Source organism: Felis catus, chromosome D4, assembly GCF_018350175.1.
Source record: "Felis catus isolate Fca126 chromosome D4, F.catus_Fca126_mat1.0, whole genome shotgun sequence".
NCBI classification, from domain to species: domain Eukaryota; kingdom Metazoa; phylum Chordata; class Mammalia; order Carnivora; family Felidae; genus Felis; species Felis catus.
The window spans coordinates 57,254,973-57,273,392 of NC_058380.1; the positions used below are offsets into that span (position 1 = coordinate 57,254,973).

At 40.3% G+C, this 18,420-nt stretch overlaps 1 protein-coding gene across 2 annotated transcripts in view; it reads left to right on the top strand.

The window, feature by feature from the left end:
• The window catches only part of RUSC2 (RUN and SH3 domain containing 2), a 67,542-nt gene that overhangs the window by 23,602 nt on the left and 25,520 nt on the right, over positions 1–18,420 (top strand). Inside the window, exon 1 of one of the 2 annotated variants that reach the window (XM_019816155.3) lies at positions 534–1,706. The exons of the other annotated variant lie outside the window; for it this stretch is intronic. The gene's annotated coding sequence lies outside the window, so the exon portion shown is untranslated. Of the gene's footprint in view, positions 1–533; positions 1,707–18,420 lie in introns of those variants that run through there. 2 annotated transcript variants of the gene reach the window in all.

The window sequence follows — 18,420 nt, forward strand, 5'->3', positions numbered from 1 at the left end:
AGGCCAGGGCTCCACACCTATATGTATGAATGACAGTTATATTTCTAAAATACTTTGGTCCAAAGAATTTATAGCATTTACATTTGTTGCTACTTATTTTAATTTTTCGAATATTTTTCCTTGCCACAACACCAGAAGATGGATACAATTAGCCCCTTTACCTTTGAGAGGACAGGTACCCTGCCCCTAGATGACCCAGCAAGTCAGAGAAAAAGCCAAGAATGAAAGCAGTGTTCCCGTCCTTGGGCATCCTGCCACTAATCCTAGGCATGGGTAGCTTCCAAATGGAGCTGAGATCAAACCCCATATCTCTAGTGATCAAATCTGGTTGTTTCTGAGGCTGCATTGTTGTTCTGATGACCAGGTAGATAAGCCTTGAAAGACAGGGGGGAAAATGTATTGAATGAGTGGTTCACCAGCCTACCTTCTTGCCAACACTCTAGCTCCTCAAGAGAATGATATGTCGTGTCACTGACGACGGTTATGAGTCAGCCACAGGCAGGAAAATGATGGAGTCACTGTTACCGTGAGCTTGGCTGATTGGCTGCTTTCTTTGCACTTCAGCATTCCTACCTAATGTGTGGTACATTTTTGTCATTCCACAGCAGTCTGCCGTGCACACGGCCCCTTAGTAGGTTATTTACATCATCTGTCCAGCTGTCAACCTTTTCACATCCCTGTCTGCCTAATAGAACAAGATGAATCTGTGTTAGGAGCTGCCTTTCAGGGAGATGAGTGGGATATCTATCCACAGAGTTCTAGATACTGTAGTCAAGGTGCAAGATCCCTGGGACCCCAATCTATAGGCCCCGAGGGATAAAGAAGTTTTCAGGAAAGATTTTCTGGGCACTGGCTCTAGGCCAGAAAGATGAGGGCTGGTTTCTTGGTGTTTCTATCCTGTTATGTTATGTCTAGGAAGAGCTTTGGCCAAATAAATTTTCAAGGGATTTGATCTACCTGCTAAAGACACTATGCAAATCAATTAAGGACAGGACGAGCCTAACCATATTTTGTTTTAGATATCTTTGTCTTGTAATGTCAGCACTCACTGCGCTAATCTGGAACTTGTGATTGATAAGGCCAAACTTCTGGTTAGTTGAGAGAAGTCTTTTCTTGATCTTTGTCATTATTCAGATCATTTCAGTGCAGCCTGTTTGTATGTGTATGTATGTGTACACCCTTCCAAAACAATGTATTGGGTCTCTTGTCCAGGGCCTACCTGACTCTGGAGAATGCTATAAAGAACAGCTCTCAACTGAAATTCTCCTGGTCCCAGAGATTTGGGACCAGACAGCTGGACACATGACAGGTCTGTTTGTTCCCTTTCCCCTTCCCTGTCCCCTGTGAATTCTGAACTGTTTTCAACAAGGCTCACTTCCCTCAGAATCCAACTTAGCATCCTGGAGAAGCCTGAGGCCACTCTTATAGCAGGAAGCTGTCCTAGATTTGGGCAGTAACCAGTAGAACTTGATACTGACGCCAGAGTGTAAAAATAAACACCTCCTACAGTGCTGTCTTAATCCATTGGCATCAGAGTTGCTATTATTAACCCATAGGCCTCATAGGCAGCTGTGATGGGCAGACAACAGCCTGGACAGACCTATCCTCCCAGCCTGGGATCAGACTGTTTCTTTCCTACATCTACTGGGATCTGATCTGGGGCCCCTGGAGAAGCACCATCAGTCTGGGAGCATGCCCCACAACAGGTAATACTAGAGATGGAATAGTATCTTTGGTTTAGGAGAGCCTTAGGCTCCCAGGGCCAGACTGCCAGTCCAGAGTATAATCAGCACAGGCTGACTGGTTCAGTTCTAGTGCAGGGGAGGGGAAAAAAACAACATAACTCTTTCCATTTCCTTTCAATATTTTAAAGAGGTTTTTGCCTACCAGTTCCCTAGACCTGGAGCCTTTAGATTTTCTGGAAAATTGGGAAAGAAGAGAAAAAAGGTTCCATTGATCATCTGCCAAAAATATAATAATAATAATGACCATGACTGAGCACATATCTTGTGTCAGGCGCTTTACATGCAATATCTTATTTAATTCTACCTCAAGCCTTTGAAGGAAGATATGACAGTTTTACAAATGAGGAAGCTGAAGTTTGGTGAAGTTGAGTAACTTCCCAAAGTCCATAGCTAGCAAGTAGTGTGTCACATTTGAATCCAGAACTGTCAACACCAAAATCCATGCTCTGAATCATTACAGAACTGAGGCTCCTGAATACTCAGGACTCAGGCCAGACCTCAGCCACCTGCTTTAGACATTTTTTTAAGTATACATCAATTTATTTTCATCTTAGTCTTATAACTAAAGCAAATACAGTATCTGGTACAGAGAAATGGTCTTTGCTGCCACCTGCTATTGAAGCAGTCCTGGTGCTCTTACCAAGCATGGTAAGCTGGACTGAAGAGACTATTTTCTAAAGTCTATCAGAAAGTTAAGTCATCTCTGGGAAAAGGCTTTGAGTCTCATGGAGAATTCTCAGAAACTAGGACCCCTCTGCTGAGAAAAAGGCCAGACTGGAGACTGGTTCCCTAGGGGAGAAATGCTTTGATGGCTTCTAGCAGTCATGCTGAGGGAAGCATGTGCTTGGATGATAATATTTCCTTGAAGGGCAGTTAGACTTCTGTCTCTTCTTTCTCCTATCTCCCCCACCCTTTCTCCACAACTGGCTTGTGTAATTCAATCTAGATTCTTCTCATAGTCTACTTCACTGTGCACTTGTGGCCTTTTATTTACAGCTTTTGATAGACTGAAAGGATAGCAGCTTACCAGCCTGCGTGCCTCAGTCCACTGCCTTGGGGGAGGGGAAGCGGAGAACACTCTGGCCTTGTTTCCTGGAGCCTAGGGGCCAAAAGGAACAGCTAAAGAAAAAACAAGGGGTTGACCACATTGGGCCTTTTTTGTCCCAGCCAACTTGCTGCTGCAAATACACACTTGAGAGCTGTCCTCCTAACAGAGCATCCCGAGCTGGGCCTAGGACTACCCACATCTGGCACACTGTCTCTGGTCTTGGTGGTTTACTCCTCCCTTTGCTGCTCACCTACACCCAGCATTGGAAGGCTTAATCTCTCCATCTTCCTCCTCCATACCCTCAGCTGAAGAACTTGGTCTGTCAAGGTAGGAGCTAAATCTTTCCTAATTCTCTATAGTTGTCTTCTCTCTCTCCAACCTACATCCTCTAAAGAGATAGGATTTATAGCAAATTCTTAATCTCTGGAGACTTCTAACTGTAGCAATTAGAAGCCAGGCACCTGGAAGTGTGGGTGTGCATGTGTGTCTGTGTATTTTTGTTGAAAGGCAAGAAGACGGTGAGTGGAAGGACGTTAACTAGCACTCTGCATAGGAACCTTTCCTTGGGCTCCAGGTTTTAATTTGGCTTCATTTGTAATTAGAGCTGAAAGGAACCTTAAGAGGTCATGTGATTCAGCCTGCTGCCTCCAAACAGGTGCTATGAGTTGAACTAAGGAAGGAATCAAATAGTTGACCTACTAGAGAAAGCTATACTCTTGATGGCTGAATGAGTAGAAAAGAAGAATTTTTTTTTTACTAGGTATAATCTCTTTTGAGCAGAGAAAGACTCTGGGACAACTAGGTTTATTATTACCAGATTTGTAAGGAATAAAGGAAAGCAACCCTTTATAGTTCAGTGAGGATCAGTGGCTTCTAGTTTATTCTTTTCCTAGCTATAATTCCCAGTGCTACAATCTCCATTCATTGAATTGGAGCCTTGGGAGCGTCAGGTACAGCTGAGCCTGAGAGGTGAAGGCTTAGGCTTATTAGGGGTTCCACCAGGTTCCACCTGGATATTCTGTCAGCTACTTTGATTACATTAAAGAAAGATGCCTGCATATTTCCAAGTCACAAGGGAAGACAGACTTGAGGAAAAGAAGATCTGCCCATACCAGGTAGTCCTAGGAAAGAGCCCATTCTACTTCAGAGCCACGCCTTTTGTATAGTGTTTGTATTTGACTTTAGGGAGTGCACTTTGAGCTGAACCTTTCTGTGACATATTTGAGAAGCTGAAAGCAAAGCAAAGCTCTGTGCTTAGAAAGAGGATTCTATATTAGGGAGTCCTCGTAAGGAAGCAGTTGGGTGTGTCTGGGACAACCCTTCAGGCCTCTTCCAACACACTCCCAGCATGCTGGCTGGTCTCATTTGGAATCCAAAATAACATAATATCAGTTCAGAGCAGTGGCCTCCTCAGTTAGGAGCAGCTACATGTAACCAGGAGGAAAGACAGATGAGCTCTGGGTATTATTGGCTGCTATTTCATTTGTGGAATCGGACTCCTGATGCCATAGCCAGGTGCTCTTAAGCATCTAACATTCTGTTTATTCTTTCCTTGTAACTCCATGCAGACACCCTTGGGTATCACTATTACCACCAGTTCTTCAATCTCCAAATTCTTTCAGCATCTCTCACACATTTCAAAGAGAGGCACTTATCTTGTAAGAAATTCAAAATCTCCATCAAATCTCAAGGCCTTTAGGGGCGCCTGGATGACTCGGTTGAGTGTCTGACTTTGGCTCAGGTCATGATCTCACAGTTCATGGGTTCGAGCCCCACGTCGGGCTCTGTGCTGACAGCTCAGAGCCTGGAGCCTTCTTCGGATTCTGTGTTTTCCTCTCTCTCTGCCCCCGCCCCTGCTCATACTCTCTCTCTCCTTTAAAAATAAATAAATATTTTTTTAAAAATCTCAAGGCCTATAAAGACATAGGATCTTGGCAGGTATGGAGGGTAGTGACACAAATTGATTTTCCTGAATTAATGTAGAAAGTTCATTTTTGCCCTCAGAAGTAACTCTGCTATTAGCGCATCTATTATTTTCCACACCTCTTTGATTTGGGAGCCATGAAGAAAGAGAGAAGAGATGATTTCTATCAGTTAATCATTTGTTTCACTCTCCATTTCCCCAACCCAACAAAACATGTTGGACAGTCTTGCCTTTGCCTTTGCCTTTGCCTTTGCCTTTGCCTTTGCCTTTGCCTTTGCCTTTGCCTTTGCCTTTGCCTTTGCCTTTGCCTAGAGGTTTTCAGAATTTCTCCCACTAAGCCACAGGCTCTCCTAGAAGTGCCTTTGGGGACTCCCACAGTGGAGAGAGGGATTTGGAGTGTATGGAGCTCTAGGCCTCCCCTGTTTCAACCAGAGTAGCTCTGTTTTATGTATTAGGACTAAAAAAATTTGAAACCACTGCTTTAACACTTATCCTGAAATGTCTTTCTTGCTGCCTTAGCCCTTTCCACAGACATGTTGGCAATGATTTTAGCAAAATTAGGAGACCCTCAAGTTGGGCTTTTACCCCTGAACTTCCAGCACAGTGCTTCACAGTAGGATGCTTGTGGGTTGATTGCTTGCTTGATTGATTGACTAACTCTTCACATGATATTAATTAATAGCCTCGGAATGCTTCTAGATCAGGGAGAAGTATACAGTAGTCATCCACAGTTTCACTTTCCACGGTTTCAGTTAACCCGTGCACATTCAACCATGGTCCCTCTGGAAGCAGATCCTCCTTCCGACAGTTGTCAAAGGGTCAGTAACCTAGCACAACATCACAATGCCTATGTCATTCATCTCCCTTCATCTTCTCACAGAGGCATTTTATCATCTCACATCATCACAAGAAGGGTGAGTGCAGTACAATGAGATATTTTAAGGAAGACCATATCCACATAACTTATAGTATAGTGTTAAAATTGTTCTGTTTTATTGTAAGTTATTGCTGTTAATCTCTTGCTATGCCTAATTTATAAATTAAACCACCACATGTATGTACGTATAGGAAAAAAACATAGTATATATAGGGTTCAGTGCCCTCCGTGGTTTTAGACATCCACCAGGGGTCTTGGAACATAGCCCCTGCAGATAAAGGAAGACTACTATAGTATCTCAGAGTTTATTTGATTTGTTATGATTTGAGCACTTCTGACTTTTCCTACTGAAATCAGTCTACAATTTGTGGTAAAAACATGGCCAGAGGTGTTACCTACAATAGGTTGTTTTTGGTGTACAGGATATCTGACCTAGGTCAACACAAACAAATGTACTCCTGTTGTTTTCCAAAGAAGAGTTTCCTGAGGTGAAAGCTAAGCAAAGAAATTATTGGGAAAGACTGGGAACAGAAGTCTACTAGGATCACATAGTCTTATCTATTTTTTAATACTGCTTGTTTTCACTAAAAATTACCTACCTGGATAGTTTCCACAACTACTCAGTGTCTTGATTGTGGAAAATGCAGATCTTTTTTCTTCACTGAGCTATACTTAACAATAATATCCATGCTATTTATCTCAATATAAACACATCTGAATATCTTTTTTAGGTTTCTTTCTTTATTTTTTTGGTTTGGCTTTATTTTTTTTTTTTACTAACATGTTTTATGAAAGTTATATATACATTTAGTTTTTTAAAAAGCCAAATGACAGGGGCACGTTGGTGGCTCAGTCGGTTGAGTGTCTGACTCTTGATTTTGTCTCAGGTCATGATCTCACGGTTTGTGGGTTCAAGCCCTGGATCGGGGTCCGTGCCAACAGTGCAGAGGCTGCTTGTGATTCTCTCTCTCCCTCTCTCTTCCCCTCCTCCCGTCGTGCGCGCTCTCTCTCTCTCTCTCTCAAAATAAATAAACTTAAAAATAAATAAAAATAAAAATCCAAATAAGAGAAAATGTATGTTAGTAGGAAAACTGGCAAAATCCAAATAGTCTGCAAATCTAGTTAATGGTAATGTGTACAATGTTAATGTCTTTGTTTTGACAAATGTACAAGGATTATGTAAAATGGTAATAGGAACTGGTTGGAGGACATTCAGGAACTCTCTGAACTATCTTTTATGGTTCAAATATTATTTCAAAATAAATAACTTTCTAAAATTGAAAATTATTCCAAAATAAATAATCAATTTTTAAAAGTTTATACACAGCAGTAAAGGTCTTCACAATGAAAAAAGTCAAATTAGTGCCAAATATGGGACAATCTGAGCATCAAAATCAGTAATACCAACAGTGGATTATGACCCATTCAATTAAAAAAGAAAGAAAGAGAGAAAGAGAGAAGGAAAGAAAGAAGGAAAGAAAGAAAGAAGGAAAGGAAGGAAGGAAGGAAGGAAGGAAGGAAGGAAGGAAGGAAGGAAGGAAGAAAGAAAAGAGCCTAGGAGTCTACAAGAGTCTATACTGATACCAAAGGAAGAAAGGGAAGGAGGGAGGGAGAAAGAAAAGAAATTGTTCTTGTATTAGAGTGCCAGCTAATAAACGTAGAAAGAATAATAGCTGATTCAGACAAAAATCATCAATGGATGCTAGCATTTTTAAAGAGTAATAGCAATGCTTTACATTTCTATAAAAACACTATAGTTTATGGAGCACTTTCACACACTGTTTTGAGTAGGCTACTGTTCACCTCTGTAATGGGGTGTATAATGTATCTCCCATTAGCCTTCATATCCTTTTTTTTTTTTTTACCATAGTGATTCCCCATAAAACAGCCTGGCCCAGGAATAGGAATGCTTAGTAGCCAGTGGTTATATTCATATACGTTTTATTTTCACCATCCCTAGACTTTCTAGTAATCTCTTGCTACTTGGTTATCTTTGAGATTTCATCCTTTATTTAAAACATTTCACACATAGCTGATTTGTATTCTGTATCTGACATTTTTAATATCTGAAGTCCTTGCAGTTTAAATCTGTTGTTTTCTCTGTTATTCATATATGGTGCTTCCATGTGTATTTGTGATCTTTGATATTAACTAATTTTTGTTTGTTTTTTAATTTTGAGAATCCTGTCTGCTTAAGGTGAGGTAGTTTCCTCCAGTGAAAATATATATCTGCTTCTCCCAAAAGTTGGAGGGAACCACCATCCCTGGATCACTTGAACGTACTTCAAAGGTCTCAGCTTAATGTAGGAGTCTCAGGTTTAACTCCCTCACCTTTCAGTTGTCCAAAGGCTTGTCATTCTGACCACAATCAGAATGTTTTGGGAACTGGCCCACGAAGAACCCTGGCTCTCCTCCTTGCTTACTCCACAGCTCATGATTTTTCTCCTTTTGGGGGGATAGGAGGAGTAGCCTTAGAGATTTCTTCTGTTTACCTGAGTCCTGAAATGCTTTAAAAGGTGTATGTTATATAGGATCTAGGTTCTTTGCAGTAGAAGGGTCTCCCTTAATATCTTGTTCACCATATTCAGGAAGCAGAAGTTACTGTATACAATTTGATATCCTACTTTTTTTTATTAGCTTTTAAGCCTTTTTCTATACTAGCCTTCATAAATATCCAATAGAATTTGATATTTAGAATGTTTTTTTTTAATTTTTTGCTATTGCAAGTAATACTGCAGTGAACACGATTGTGGAAATGTCAGGTAAATCTGGGGTTGAGGATAGAAAGAGAAAGCATACCTGTTATTCTGGGCAAGGGTTGCAATCTCAAATGCTTTATAGGATCAAGGAAAATAATGCAAAATGCAAATGAATAAAGTGAACCTGGCTAGTTACAAAACTCCATGAGGAGTGATGGGAACATGTCAAACGGAAGGGCACATGCCTATCTTATGAGGGCAGCCACTTCTCAATTCCAGCCAGTTGTTACTATCTGGAAATGAGGGCCTGGTACATGGTCAGTTTTTTCAAGCAAGACAAACTGAAATCCAGATTTTTTTTTAATTTTTTTTTTTTTAGAAATCTCCAAAATTTTTATATATTTATTTTTTTATTTTTAATATTTATTTATGTTTGGGAGAGTGCAAGTGGGGGAGGGACATAGAGAGGGGAACAAAGGATCTGAGGTGGTCTCTGTGCTGTCAGGCTGACAGCAGCAAGCCTGATGTGGGGCTCGAACTCATGAACTGCAAGATCATGACCTCAGCCAAAGTCAGTCGCCCAACCAACTGAGCCACCCAGGTGCCCCTCCAAAATTTTTGTTCTTATGGTGGCATTCTTACTGTGCAAGCCACATAAAACCTATTGACACACAAGATGTGACTGTCACGCTGTCACTTTGCAACATATGCTCTAAGATCATGAGTGGGAATAAATGGTAGGGAAGTGCTGACTGAAGACACAGCTGTTTAGTCATCTTTCCATCCGTGGTATGAAAATGGAGAGAAATGAAGGGTTAAGAGTTTAAGATCTTGGCACTGAGAATTTTTTTACTAAGTCTCAGCTTTTTGGTTTTTATCTTCCTTCCTTCCTTCCTCTCCTCCTTCTCATCAGATGTGCTGTTCTCAGGCTAAGCTAAGCTCCCAAAAGTTATCTTGGGTCCAGTTAGCCTGCTGGGCTTGCCATCCAGTAGCTTGATCAAATAAACATTGGTGATGCCCTACTAAGTTCCAAGGTTTTGTGCTAATAATTACCTATCAAGATATAAGACACAGCCCCACACTGCAAAAATGTGCTGTCATGAAGAGATAAATAACAAAATAAACTGGCCAAGGTTTGGTACCAAATGAGTTGTGCAGACGATTGGTATTGAAGTTCAAGAGAAAATTCCTGTGATTAAGAAAAGCTTCCAGGGCACCTGGGTGGCTCAGTTGGTTGAGTGCCTGACTTCGGCTCAGTTCATGATCCATCTCTCAACTCCTCATGGGTTCAAGCCTTGCGTTAGGCTCTGTGCTGACAGCTCAGAGCCTGGAGCCTGCTTCAGATTCCCTCTCTCTCTCTCTCTCTCTCTCTCTCTCTCTCTCTCTCTCTCTCTCTGCCTCTCCCCTGCTCACACTTTGTCTCTCTCTCTCTCTCTCTCTCTCTCAAAAATAAACATTTTAAAAAGAAGAAGAAGGGTGATGGGTATTGAGGAGGGCACCTTTTGGGATGAGCACTGGGTGTTGTATGGAAACCAATTTGACAAAAATTTCATATATTGAAAAAAAAAGAATTAAGAATTAAAGAGGATCTAAATAAAAAAAAAAAGAAGAAGGAGGAGGAGGAGGGGGAGGAGGAGGGGGAGGAGGAGGAGGAGGAGGAGGAGGAGGAGGAGGAGGAGGAGGAGAAGAAAGAAAAGCATCCAGACATGGTAGGCTTTGAGCTAGGTCCTAGAAAAGAAAAGAAAGAAAAGAAAAGAAAAGAAAAGAAAAGAAAAGAAAAGAAAAGAAAAGAAAAGAAAAGAAAAGAAAAGAAAAGAAAAGGAAGGGAAGGGAAAGGAAGGGAAAGGAAGGGAAGGGAAAGTAAAGAAAAGAAAAGTAAAGAAAAGAAAAGAAAAGGGAAATAGGGAGAGAGTATTCCAGATATCTTCCCAGTGGAGTAAGCCAAAACTCAGAATTCAGAATAAATTTGGCATGTAATGGAACATGGTTCGATAAGTAGGAAGGAATTTTGAATGTCACATTAAGGAATTTGGATTATCCTGTAGGCAGTAAGGAGCCATTGAAGACTTTTTAGTAATAAGGTGATATATTGAAGGCTGTGCTTTGGGAAGATTAATCTTGTGTCATTAAATGGGATAGCTGGGAGGAAAGAGACGGAATGAAAGCACTAGAAAGCATGAAACTAGTAGAAAAAGTATATAATAATTCAAAGGAGAGGTAATACAGATCTGAATTAGAAAGATTGGGAGTAAGAGTGGGAATCTGAGAGGCAATATAACAAGTGGTTAATAAGAACACTGACTTTAGAATCGGACATTTCTTTATCTGAATCTCAGATCCGATATTTACTGACTGAGTTATCTTAGGAAGATTTTTAATGTCCCTGAACCTCATTTCTCATCCATAAAATAGACATAATAATACTTAGCTTAGAGAGTGGTTATATGGATTAAATGAGATAATGTAAGTTAGTGCTTAGCATAATAGTTGGAATATAGTAAAGCACAATAAATTATTAGATCAATGCCGAAAATATTCGAAAAAAGATTCGGCATGACTTGGTGATTGAATGTAGAGAGAGTCCACATAACTCTCAGTGTTTTCAAGCTTGTGTTTGTTACTGATAGTCCAAAGAAGGCTGATTTGAAATAGAAAAATCAGTTTGACTTTAGTTAGATGTGTCGAATTTGAGGTAATGGTAAATTGTCTAATAGGCAATAGAGATTTGATTCTGGAAGTTCTGGAAGAATGTAAGATTTGGAAATCAGTGGCATAATAGGAAGGGCCAAATACTTCTCAAGTTGAAAAGACTTCACATCTGAGCCTTGCTGTAAATCTACATTATTTTTCATTATTTGTAAAATTTTTAAATTTGAGTATATTTGACTATAAGTCTACATTTAAAAGTGTGCCAGGCGGGGCGCCTGGGTGGCGCAGTCGGTTAAGCGTCCGACTTCAGCCAGGTCACGATCTCACGGTCCGTGAGTTCGAGCCCCGCGTCAGGCTCTGGGCTGATGGCTCAGAGCCTGGAGCCTGTTTCCGATTCTGTGTCTCCCTCTCTCTCTGCCCCTCCCCCGTTCATGCTCTGTCTCTCTCTGTCCCAAAAATAAATAAACGTTGAAAAAAAAAAAAATTTAAAAGTGTGCCAGGTATTGGTTTATTAAACCATGAAGAAAGAATGATCTAAGAGGAAGAACTAGGAAGATTAAAGCCAAAGGGAAAAGAGGGTTTCAATAGGAGAAAATAGCCAAATAAAAAAGTTTAAATAGGGGCGCCTGGGTGGCGCAGTCGGTTAAGCGTCCGACTTCAGCCAGGTCACGATCTCGCGGTCTGTGAGTTCGAGCCCCGCGTCGGGCTCTGGGCTGATGGCTCAGAGCCTGGAGCCTGTTTTCAATTCTGTGTCTCCCTCTCTCTCTGCCCCTCCCCCGTTCATGCTCTGTCTCTCTCTGTCCCAAAAATAAATAAAAACGTTAAAAAAAAATTTTTTTTTTAAAGTTTAAATAATGTAAGTTCAAAATTAAACTATTTCAGACCAAGTATTACAAGACAGACAGACTTTAGGTAGTTAAGAAATGGTTAGGGAGAAAATAAAGTTAACATAATCTATTCTTTTTATTCTTTTTTATTTTTTTGAGAGAGAGAGACAGAGTACAAGTGGGGGAGGGGCAGAGAGAGAGGGAGACACAGAATCCGAAGCAGGCTCCAGGCTCTGAGCTGTCAGCACAGAGCCCAATGTGGGCCCATGAGCCAAGTGGTGAGATCATGACCTGAGCCAAAGTCCCACCCAGGTGCCCCAACATAATCTATTCTTTTAAGAATTTTTGTGTTGAAAAAAACAGGAGAAAGAGGGTATTGTCTCAGGTCCTTGGGTTGACATGCCAGTGATGCCAGAAATGCCTCTGCTTTCTGTATACCTGAAATTCCATCATCCTTACCCAGTTGCAGAGACTTCAAAGACTTCTGTCTCTGTGGAGCTGAGCAACACTGTTCATTGCTGCTGCAACTTACTCCTTTTAACAGATTAATGGAGATATAATTGATGTACCATGTTTCACCAGTTAAAGTATACAGTTTAGTTGTTTTTAGCATATTCACAGAGTTGAGCAACTATCACCACAATCTAATTTTAAAACATTTGCATTATCCCACAAAGAAATCCCATACCTGTTAACAATCACTCCCTATTTTCCCCGTTCCCCAAGTCCCTGTCAGCCACTAGCCTACTTTTTGTCTCCGTAGATTTGCCTAATCTGGACATTTCATATAAATGCAGTCAAATCATATGTGACCTTCCATATTTGGCTTCTTCCACTTAGAGTAATGTTTTCAAGGTTCATCTATGTTGTAACATGTTTCAGTACTTCATTCCTTTTTTTGTTGAATAATATTCCATTTTATGAACATATCACATTTTACTTATCCATTCATCTATTGAAAGACACTTGGTTGTTCCCACTTTTTGGCTATCATGAATAATGCTGTGAATATTTGTATACAAGCTTTTGTGTGAATTTTTGTTTTCATTTCTTTTGGGAATATCTCTAGGAGTCGAATTTCTGGGTCATATGGTAACTCTATATTTCACATTTTAAGGAACTTCCAGACTGTTTTCCAAAGTGATTGCACCATTTTACAATCCTCCCAGCCATGTATAAGGGTTCTGATTTCTCCACATTATCATCAATACTTGTTATTGTCCGTCTTTTAGATTTTAGCCATTCTAGAAGGGTGAAATGGTATTTCATTTTAGTTTTGATTTGCACTTCCCTAATAACAAATGACATTGGAATTCTTTTCATGTGCTTATTGACGATTTTTATGTCTTATTTGGAGAAATATCTATTCAAATCCTTTGTCCATTTTTTAATTGAGTTATAGATCTTTTTATTATTGAGTTGTTAAGAGTTCTTTATATATTCTGGATAGCAATCTCTTATCAGAAATACGATTTGCAGAAGTGCCTGGGTGTCTCAGTTGGGTAAGCATCTGACTCTTGGTTTCAGCTCAGGTCATGATCTCACAGTTTATGAGTTCAAGCCCCTCATTGGGGCTTGTGCGCTGCCGGCACAAAGCCTGCTTGGGATTCTCTCTCTCCCTCTCTCTGCCCCAACCTTGCTCGTGTTCTCTCTCTCGCTCTCTCTCTCCCTTCCTCTCAAAATAAATAAATAAAACTTTAAAAAAGAGAAAGAAATATGATTTGCAAATATTTGCTCCCATTCTGTGGGTTGTCTTTTCACTATCTTGATTGTATCCTTTGAAGCAAAAAGCTTTAAATTCTTATGAAGTCCACTTTATGTTTTCTTTTGTCACTTGTACTTTTGGCATTGTGTCTAAGAATATATTGCCTGACTCAAGGTTGTGAAGAATTACTCCTTTTTTTTTTTTAAAGCTTTCTTTTAACAGATCTTTTTTACCCCCACATGAACAGGGGTCTTCTAAGCCGTTTGAGTCAGATCTGTCTATTGCTCACTCTCATTTACACTCAAGGCTCATCTTTTTTTATACTACGCGTGTTCAACAAGACTTGGACTCACCATTTTCTATCTGCCCAAGCACTGTGCTAGGTTTTGTGGGAAACACAAAATAAAAATTCTGTCTTATACGCTGGATATTGGGCAAAGATGAATTTAACTTGGACTTTGCAGTTAAAAGAGACATTAAAGTGGATATGAAAAAAAGAACAATAAACGCATCAAAAGACAAATGATTTACTTAATCAAAACTGTTTGTGGACTAATGCTACTTTTTCATGAATTTTGCATCAATATGCAATGAAATGAGAAAAGTAATGATATGCTTATTTTTATGAAATGATGATAGTTGATGCAAAGTTTTTTTTTAAGTTTATTTATTTATTTTGAGAAAGAGAGAGCATGGCAGGGGCAAAGAGAGGGAGAGAAAGAGAATCCCAAGCAGGCTCTGCACTGTCAGTGCAGAGCACAAACCATGAGATCATGACCTGAGCTGAAATCAAGAGCCGGTCACTTAACCAACTGAGCTACCCAGGCACCCCTATTTTGTTTTTTAATGATGCTACTTGGCAATGTAAGAAATTGGCAATCCCATATTGATCTACTGAGTTTTGTGGGATTTTTTTCCTGTCTGTAAAACTCACAGCCTGTAGCCACAGGTTCAGAAGACAGATAATTTCTGGCTCTGGGCTGATCAGTGAAGACTTGGTGGATGAGTTGATCTGAGCCTTGTAGATTCTGAATAATTCTGAGTAGAGATCCAAGTGTAACAGGTAGGAGAATCTGAACAAAGGCAGCAGAGTGGAAATGAGATTATGGGAATACTACTTGGCAATGAGAAAGAATGAAATCCTGCCATTTGCAGCAACATGGATGGAACTGGAGGGTATTATGCTAAGTGAAATAAGTCAGAGAAAGACAGATATCATATGTTTTCACTCATATGTGGAACTTGAGAAACTTAAGACCATGGGGGAAGGGAAGGGGAAAAAATAGTTACAGAGAGGGAGGGAGGCAAACCATAAGAGACTCTTATATACAGAGAATAAACTGAGGGTTGATGGGAGAGGGGGGAGAGAAGAGGGGAAAATGGGTGGTGGACATTGAGGAAGGCACATGTTGAGATGAGCACTGGGTGTTGTATGTAAGCGATGAATCATGAGAATCTACCCCCAAAACCAAGAGCGCACTGTAAACACTTTTTGTTAGCCAATTTGACAATAAATTATATTTAAAAATAAAAAAAATAGGGGCACCTGGGTGGCTCAGTTGGTTAAGCATCTGACTTTGGCTCAGGTCATGATCTCACAGTTTCTGGGTTCAAGCCCCACGTTGGTCTCTGTGCTGACAGCTCAGAGCCTGGAGCCTGCTTTGGATTCTGTGTCTCCCCCTCCCTCTGCCTCTCCCCCTCTCATGCTCTGTCTCTCTCTCTTGAAAATAAACATTTTAATTAATTAATTAATTAATTAAAAAAAAAAAGGAAATGAGATAGTGAAACAAGTTTGAAGGACTACATGATGAAGTATGGGAAGTAGGGTTGTATAGAGAGGGAGTAGATAGATAGCAAAGATGGAGCACCTTGAAAGCCAAAATGAGTTTGAACTTAATTCTCTGGTTAATGGGAAACCATTAAAAGAGGTAGAAGGAGCAACATATGGAAGAAAGATGGTACTTTAAGGAGATGAATCTGGTAATACTGGAAGGTAAATTGCAGGTGAGAATACTAATTAGGAGCCAGTTGGGGTTTATAATGTGACAATATTTGTATTTTGTTTCTAACCGGAAAATAATTTGATCTTTCATCAAAAACACTATAGATCTTTGGCAGTAGTGGGTAGAAGATAGGTGATGGTGTGGTGAAGTAAGCCAAGCACTTAAAATGTGAAAGCTGCCACCTTCTATAGGCAACTACAAACATTTCCTAAGTAGTGGCTCTCCAGTACAATGCATGGCTTAGCTTCACAGAAATCTCAGGGACAAAGACCATGGCCCTTGAGCTCTTATAGTAAGAAGCTAGAACTCTATGCTTGGTCATGGGGATTGGCTTTGCCCTACACTAAAGCTCCTTATCCAACCCACTTTTGAGGTCTGTTTCAGGGAAGAGGGAAGTACAGCCATACCTCAGGGATGTTGTGGGTTCTGTTCCAGATCACTGCAATAAAGTGAATATTGCAATAAAGCAAGTCAAATGACTATTTTGGTTTCCCAGTGCATATAAAAGTTACAATTATGCTATACTATAGTCTGTGAAGTGTGCCATAGCATTATGTCTTTAAAAAGGTGTATGCCTTAATTTAAAAATACTTTATTGCTAAAAAATGCTAACCATCATCTTAGCTTTCAGTGAGTTGTAATCTTTTTGCTGGTAAAAGGTCCTGCCTCAGTGTTGATGGCTCCTGACTAATCAGGGTGTGGGTGCTGAAGGTTGGGGTGACTGTGGCAAGTTCTTAAAATAAGACCATGAAGTTTGCCACATTTATTGACTCTTTCTTTCACAAACAATTTCTCTATAGCATTCAATGCCATTTCATAGCATTTCACCCACAGTAGAACTTCTTTTGAAATTAGAGTCAATTCTCTCAAACCCCACACTGCTTTATCAACTAAGTTTATGTAATTTCTAAATCCTTTGCTGTCATTTCAACAGTCTTCACAGCATCTCCACCAGGAGTAGATTCCATCTCAAGAAACCACTTTCTTTGCTCATCCATAAGGAGCAACTCCTCATCCATTAAAATCTTTTTTTTTTTTTTTAACGTTTGTTTATTTTTGGGACAGAGAGAGACAGAGCATGAACGGGGGAGGGGCAGAGAGAGAGGGAGACACAGAATCGGAAACAGGCTCCAGGCTCTGAGCCATCAGCCCAGAGCCTGACGCGGGGCTCGAACTCCCGGACCGTGAGATCGTGACCTGGCTGAAGTCGGACGCTTAACTGACTGCGCCACCCAGGCGCCCCGAAAATCTTATCATGACAGTAATAGCAATTCAGTCACATCTTCAGGCTCCACTTCTAATTCTAGTTCCCTTGCTATTTCCACCACATCTGCACTCACTTCCTCCACTGTAGTCTTGAACCCCTCAAAGTCATCCATTAGGGTTGAAATCAGCTTCTTCCAAACTCCTGTTAATGTTGATATTTTGACTCTTCCCATAAATCATGAGTGTTCTTAATGGCACCAGATGTGGTGAATCCTTTCCAGAAGATTTTCAATTACCTTTGCCCAGATCCATCAAAGGAATCACTATATATGGCACGAGAGCCTGATGAAAGGTATTTCTTAAACAATAAGACTTGAAAGTTGAAATGACTTCTCGACCCATGGGCTGCAGAGTGGATGTTTTGATAGCAGGCTTGAAAATAACATTAGTGTCATTGTACCTTTCTATCAGAACTCTTTGGTGACCAGGTGCCTTGTCAACGAGCAGTGGTATTTTGAAAGGAATCTTTTTTTTTTTCTGAGCAGTAGGCCTCAACAGTGGGCTTAAAATACTCAGCAAACTATGTTGTAAACAGATGTGCCGTCATCCAGGCTTTGTTCCATTTACAGAGCACAGACAGAGTAGATTTAGCATAATTCTTAAATGCCCTAGGATTTTTGGAATGGTATATGAATGAACACTGACTGGTTCCAACTTAAAGTCACCAGCTGCCTTAGCCCCTAATGAGAGTCAACCTATCGTTTGAAGTTTGAAGCCAGGAACTGACTTCTCCTCTCTAGCTATGAAAGTCCTAGAAGACATCTTCTTCCAATATATGGCTGTTTTGTCTGCATTGAAAATCTGTTGTCTCACGTAGCCGCCTCCGTTAATGATCTTAGCTGGCTCTTCTGGATAACTTGCTGCAGCTTCTACATCAGCACTTGCTGCTTCACCTTGCAACTTTATGTCACGGAGATGGCCTCTTTCCTTGAACCTCATGAAGCAACCTCTGCTAGCTTCCAACTTTTCTACTGTAGTTTCCTCACCTCTCTCAGCCTTCACAGTATTAAAGAGAGTTAGGACCTTGCTGTGGATTAGGCTTTGGCTTAAGGAAATGTGGCTGGCTTGATCTTCTATCCAGACCACTGAAGCTTTCTCCATATCAATAATAAGGCTGTTTTGCTTTCTTATGTTTCATGTGTTTAGCAGAGTAGCACTTTTAACTTCCTTCAAGAACTTTCTTTTGCATTTACAACTTGGATAAGTGTTTGACACAGAGGCCCAGCTTTTGGCCTATCTCAGCTTTAAACACGCCTTCCTTGGATGAGCACTGGGTGTTATATGGAAACCAATTTGACAATAAATTTCATATTAAAAAAAATAAAAATAAAAATAAACATGCCTTCCTCACTAAGCTTAATCATTTCTACCTTTTAATTTAAAGTGAGAGATGTGCAACTCTTCCTTTCATTTGAACACTTTGAGGCCACTGTAGGGTTATTGGTTGGCCTAATTTCAATATTATTATGTCTCAAGGTATAAGGAAGCCCAAAGGGGAAGGAGAGAGGGAGGGGAGCAGCCAGACAGTGGAGCGGTCAAAACACACACAACATTTATTAAGTTGACTATCTTTTATGGGCATGGTTCATGGTGCCCCAAAACAATTAACAATAGTTATATCAAGGATCACTATTCATGGGGCGCCTGGGTGGCTCAGTTGGTTAAGTTTCCGACTCT